Below are 6,931 nucleotides of genomic sequence, written 5' to 3' on the forward strand. Positions count from 1 at the left end.
TGAAAATGTTTCAGGCTGATAAGCTCGAACCCAAAGCGGATAAATGCATCTTCATAGAATACCCAAAACAGTTGGGTATACCTCCTATTTCAGATCCGGAAGCAAGGTGATTGTTTCTAGAAACAGGTCCTTTCTCGAGGAAAAGTTTCTCTCGAAAGAATTAAGTGGGAGGATGGTGGAGACTTGATGAGGTTATTGAACCGTCACTTCAACTAGTGTGTAGCAGGGCACGGGAAGTTGTTCCTGTGGCACCTACACCAATTGAAGTGGAAGCTTATGATAGTGATCATGAAACTTCGGATCAAGTCACTACCAAACCTCGTAGGTCGACAAGGATGCGTACTACTTCAGAGTGGTACGTAATCCTGTCTTGGAAGTCATGTTGCTTGACAACAATGAACCTACGAGCTATGGAGAAGCGATGGTGGGCCCGGATTCCGACGAATGGCTCGAGGCCATAAAATCCGAGAGAGGATCCATGTATAAAACAAAGTATAGACTTTGGAAGAACTACTTGATGGTCGTAAGGCTGTTGGGTGCAGATGGATTTTAAAAGGAAGACAGACAATAATGGTAAGTGTCACCATTAAGAAAGCTCGACTTGTCGTTATGATGTTTTCCGGCAAGTTCAAGGAGTTGACTGCGATGAGACTTTCTCACTCGTAGCGATGCTAAGAGTCTGTTGGAATTGTTTATTGCAGATAGGATGTCAAAACATTGTTTCCTCGACGATTTTCTTGAGGAAAGGTTGTATGTGATACAACCAGAAGGTTTTGTCAATCCTAAAAGATGCTAACAAGTATGCAAAGCTCCAGCAATCCTTCTAAGGATTGGAGTAAGCATCTCGGAGTTGGAATGAACGCTTTGATGAGATGATCAAAGTTTTTGGGTTTATACAAAGTTTGTTAGAAACTTTTATTTACAATAAAGTGAGTGGGAGCGCTACAACATTTCTGATAAGTATATGTGAATGACATATTGTTGATCCGAAATGATGTAAAATTTCTGGAAAGCATAAAGGGTTGTTTGAAAGGAGTTTTTCAAAGGAAGACCTGGATAAAGCTGCTTACATATTGGGCATCAAGATCTATAGAGATAGATCAAGACGCCTGATGATACTTTCAAAGAACGCACACCTTGACATGATTTTGAAAGAGTTCAAAATAGATCAGCAAAGAAGGAGTTCTTGGCTGTGTTACAAGGTGTGAGTATTGAGTAAGACTCAAGACCTGACCACAGCAGAAGAGAGAGAAAGGACGAAGGTCGTCCCCTATGCTTTAGACGTAGGCTCTACAGTATGCTATGCTGTGTACCACACATGAAGTGTGCCTTGCCATGAGTTGGTCAAGGGGTACAATAGTGATCCGGGAATGGATCGCATGACAGCGGTCAAACTTATCCTTAGTATCTAGTGGACTAAGGAATTTTCTCGATTATGGAGGTGAAAAGGAGTTCGTCATAAAGGGTTACGTCGATGCGAACTTTGACACTAATCCGGATGACTCTGAGTAGTAAACGGGATTCGTATAGTAGAGCAGTCATTTGAAATGGCTCCAAGTAGCGCGTGGTAGCATCCATAAGATGACATAGATATTCGTAAAGCACACACGGATCTGAAAGGTTCAGACCCGTTGACTAATAACCTCTCTCACAAGCATAACATGATCAAACCAGAACTCATTGAGTGTTAATCACATAGTGATGTGAACTAGATTGTTGACTCTAGTAAACTCTTTGGATGTTGGTCACATGGTGATGTGACCTGTGAGTGTTAATCACATGGTGATGTGAACTAGATTATTGACTCTAGTGCAAGTGGGAGACTGTTGGAAATATGCCCTAGAGGCAATAATAAATTGGTTATTATTATATTTCCTTGTTCATGATAATCGTTTATTATCCATGCTAGAATTGTATTGATAGGAAACTCAGATACATGTGTGGATACATAGACAACACAATGTCCCTAGTAAGCCTCTAGTTGACTAGCTCGTTGATCAATAGATGGTTACGGTTTCCTGACCATGGACATTGGATGTCGTTGATAACGGGATCACATCATTAGGAGAATGATGTGATGGACAAGACCCAATCCTAAGCCTAGCACAAGATCGTGTAGTTCGTTTGCTAAGAGCTTTTCTAATGTCAAGTATCATTTCCTTAGACCATGAGATTGTGCAACTCCCGGATACCGTAGGAATGCTTTGGGTGTACCAAACGTCACAACGTAACTGGGTGGCTATAAAGGTGCACTACAGGTATCTCCGAAAGTGTCTGTTGGGTTGGCACGAATCGAGACTGGGATTTGTCACTCCGTGTAAACGGAGAGGTATCTCTGGGCCCACTCAGTAGGACATCATCATAATGTGCACAATGTGACCAAGGAGTTGATCACGGGATGATGTGTTACAGAACGAGTAAAGAGACTTGCCGGTAACGAGATTGAACAAGGTATCGGGATACCGACGATTGAATATCGGGCAAGTAACATACCGATTGACAAAGGGAATTGTATACGGGATTGATTGAATCCTTGACATCGTGGTTCATCCGATGAGATCATCGAGGAGCATGTGGGAGCCAACATGGGTATCCAGATCCTGCTGTTTGTTATTGGCCGGAGAACGTCTCGGTCATGTCTGCATGGTCCCCGAACCCGTAGGGTCTACACACTTAAGGTTCGGTGACGCTAGGGTTGTAGAGATATTAGTATGCGGTAACCCGAAAGTTGTTCGGAGTCCCGGATGAGATCCCGGACGTCGCGAGGAGTTCCGGAATGGTCCGGAGGTAAAGATTTATATATGGGAAGTCTTATTTTGGTCGCCGGAAAAGTTTCGCGCATTATCGGTATTGTACCGGGAGTGCCGAAAGGGGTCCGGGGGTCCACCAAGGGGTCCACATGCCCCGGGGGGCACATGGGCTGTGGGGTGTGCGCCTTGGCCTATATGGGCCAAGGGAACCAGCCCCAAGAGGCCCATGCGCCAAGAGATAAGATAAATGGAGAGTCCTAAAGGGGGAAGGCACCTCCTAGGTGCCTTGGGGAGGATGGACTCCTCCCTGGCCGCACCCTTCCTTGGAGGAAGGGCCAAGGCTGCGCCCCCTCTCCCTTGGCCCTATATATAGTGGGGGGGAGGGAGGGCAGCAAAACCTAAGCCCTGGCGCCTCCCTCTCCCTCCCGTGACACATCTCCCTCCTCCCGCAGCGCTTGGCGAAGCCCTGTTGGAATCCCGCTACTTCCACCACCACGCCGTCGTGCTGCTGGATCTCCATCAACCTCTCCTCCCCCCTTGCTGGATCAAGAAGGAGGAGACGTCGCTGCTCCGTACGTGTGTTGAACGCGGAGGGGCCGTCCGTTCGGCGCTAGGATCATCGGTGATTTGGATCACGACGAGTACGACTCCATCAACCCCGTTCTCTTGAACGCTTCCGCTCGCGATCTACAAGGGTATATAGATGCACTCCTTCCCTCTCGTTGCTAGTAAACTCCATAGATTGATCTTGGTGATGCGTAGAAAATTTTGAATTTCTGCTACGTTCCCCAACAGACAATGTATGCATGTGATGCATGCCAGGAAGGAGTAGAAAGAAGGTGAAGGCTACCTTGATCGATGTATGTGATGATCAAACAAATGATGCTCCTACAATTGTCACCCCAACAAATCCCAGGAGAATGTTCACAACCATTCCACCAAGCTTGGAAAATAGTCCTAGGCCAGTCATGAGAAGGTGAATTGATAACTTGCTTATTTGCAATATTTCACTTTTTCACTATTTGTATTCTCACCTAAAGTTGAACTGATAAATTGTAGCTTGCTTGCTTTGGTAATTTCTGACAAAGATGGTCAATCTTCGACGCATACAACCTCTCCAAGGAAAATAACTCCCAAGAGAACTACTACATCAACTCTCAAAAAGATAATCCCAAGGTGCACTGAGCTTAGCTCAGATGGTTAGGTTCATTGTGGTGGAACTAGCCCAACGGAGTTCAACTCGTAGACTTGGTATTGGTGCTCACATTTTCCTAGATTTACTTCATACTTTTTGGCGATGGTCTTTCAGAGGTAGGAGACGTTCCCGTCGACTACAAGGCGTCTGTGGTGACTTCGGCAATCTAAACATGTTGTGCTGACTTAATATCTCGGAGATGCTCATAGATGGTAGGGCGTGCGTGCCTGCGTACGTGGGGTGAGGATATATGTGTTGATGTTTGAATCTACCACTGAGACTAAAAAGTGTATAATTTTTTTGGATATATATAAAAATATACAATGCGTATGAAAAAGATAGACATTAAAACGTGTAATTTGAAAAATAATGTTAATCATTTATTAAAAAAAGTTAGACGTATATAAAAAAACTCAATGTATACGAAAAATATATAATGTGTATGAAGATAATTATATATTAAAACATGTATATGGAAAATGTTAATCATGCACTTGAAAAATATTAAATGTGCATAACAAAATAGTCTGATGTATATAAAAGTGTACAAGGTGTATGAAAAAAGTAGACATGAGAAATATGTTCTGAAAAATGTTAATGATATTTGGAAAACATGAATTCTATGCCTTGGCTCAGGACTTTTATGATGGTACAGTTAATTTGGAAAATATTAATGGGTCATTCATCACTGTCATTCCTAAGAAGCTCTCACCTTAAGTGGTTGGGGATTACAGGCCAATTTCTTTGACTAGTATGGGTGTGAAGTTCCTGTCCAAAATGGCTGCTAATAGATTTCAAGAATTGATAATGATGTGCATTCATAAAAATCAATATGGTTTTATTAAGTCCAGGGCCATTCAAGATTGTATTGGATGGACTTTAGAGTATTTGCACCAATGTCATCAGTCTAAAAGGCCCATTTTGATTCTCAAGCTTGATTTTGAGAAGGCTTTTGACTCCATTGAGCATGAAGCTATCTTTCAGATTATGAAGCACAAAGGATTCAATGCCAAATGGATTAGCTGGGTGAAAGCACTCTTGACATCTGGGACTTCTTCTGTTTTGCTGAATGGTGTGCCTGGCAAGAATTTCGTCTGTAAAAAAGGTGTCAGGCAAGGAGATCCTGTCTCACCTCTCCTTTTTGTTCTTGTTGCTGATCTTTTGCAATCTGTGGTTAATGATATGCATCTCAGAGGAGAGCTTCAGCTTCCAATTCCTTGTCATGACAAGGACTACCCAATTATGCAATATGCTAATGACACCCTGATTGTTGTCCCTGCTGATGAAAAACAACTGTTGGCTCTTAAGAAAATGTTGATTGTTTTTTCTCAGTCAACTGGGCTGGATGTTAACTACCAAAAATCTTCTATGGTCCCAATCAATGTTTCCCAGGAGGAAACTCAGAGATTAGCCTCCATTTTTGGTTGTCAAGTGGGAAAGATGCCTTCACTTACCTGGGTTTACCTGTAGGAACTACCAGACCTACAATGTCTGATTTGCTGTCTCTGGTAACTTCCATGGAGAGGAGAATGTCTGCTAGTTCATCTTTTCTAGCTCAGGGTGGCAGACTGCAATACCTTAATTCTGCTTTATCCTCATTGCCAATCTTCTTCCTTTGCAGTTTGTTTATTGCCCCTGGTATTTTTAAGCAGCTGTAGAGAATTCAAAGGCAGTGCTTGTGGAGGAAAAACAGGCAAGAACCTGCTCCCTCTCTGGCTGCTTCGGATCTGATTTGTAGGCCCAAGAACAAAGGAGGGCTTGGCATTCTTGATCTTGGTTTTCAAAATGTGGCTCTGTTACTGAAACATGTCAACAAGTTCCTCAACAGAGCTGATATCCCATGGGTCCAACTCATTTGGGATTCTTATTATCATGAGCTAGTTCCTCAAGGAACCTCTCCATGTGGGTCCTTTTGGTGGAAGGATATCCTTAAACTACTGGATCAATTCAGAGAAGCCACTTGGGTTAAGGTCAATGAGGGTGATACTGCACTTTTGTGGCAGGATAAATGGCAGCTTGGTAATTCTGTTTTGCCTTTGCAGCATAGGTTCCCAAGGTTGTTCTCTTATGTCAAAGATGCTCTGGTCTTAGTGAGGGATGGCTTCTCTGCCCCAAACCCGCTGTCTTGGTTTCATTTGCCCCTTTCTGAGCAGGCTCACAATGAGCTTCAGATTCTGCAAACTCTGCTAAGAGTCATGAGAGGAACCCTGAGCTGAGGGATGTTTGGTCTTGGCATGGATCTGACAAACCCTATACTCCTAAGCAGTTCTATGTATCCAGGTTCATTAACCATACATTCAACCCTCTTTTGACTTGGATTTGGAAGAGCTGCTGCACCATGAAGATCAAGGTCTTTGCCTAGATGCTCATCATGGATCGACTAAACACCAAGGATATGGTTGAAAGAAGGCATTGGCATATTGATGATGGAGTTAACTGTGTGCTCTGCCCCACACACACCAGGGAAGATAGGGATCATCTCTTCTTTAATTGCAACTTCAGCCAGAGGGTTTGGAATTTATTACAGATTGACTCGGAGGCTGGTAATGACATGGGTCAGATTGTCCTCAATGCTAAGAGAAACTTTGCACACCCTTTCTTTGCTGAGGTGGTCTTCACTGCTTGCTGGAATATCTGGATCATCAGGAATGGGAAAGTCTTTAGGCAGGAAAGACCCAGTTTCAACAGATGAAGAGGGGCTTTTGTAAATGATATGCTTTTACTATCACATAGGATCAAGGTGAGATTTAAGGAGGACTTGGTTAGATGGGTCTCCTTTCTCCCTCCATAGATGTATTTTTCTTTCCTTTTTCTAGTTGTACATTATTAGATACTCCTTTCTTTGGTTACCACTGGTAGCCCTTGTAACCCTTGTAATTCTGTTTATATTTCAATAAAAGGCTATGGGGGCTTTCCCTACAGTGTTCAGTCAAAAAAATGATATTTAGAAAAATGTTAAACATGTATAGTAAATGTTTATTATGTA

This window comes from Aegilops tauschii, chromosome 7, assembly GCF_002575655.3.
Source record: "Aegilops tauschii subsp. strangulata cultivar AL8/78 chromosome 7, Aet v6.0, whole genome shotgun sequence".
In the NCBI taxonomy this organism is placed as follows: domain Eukaryota; kingdom Viridiplantae; phylum Streptophyta; class Magnoliopsida; order Poales; family Poaceae; genus Aegilops; species Aegilops tauschii.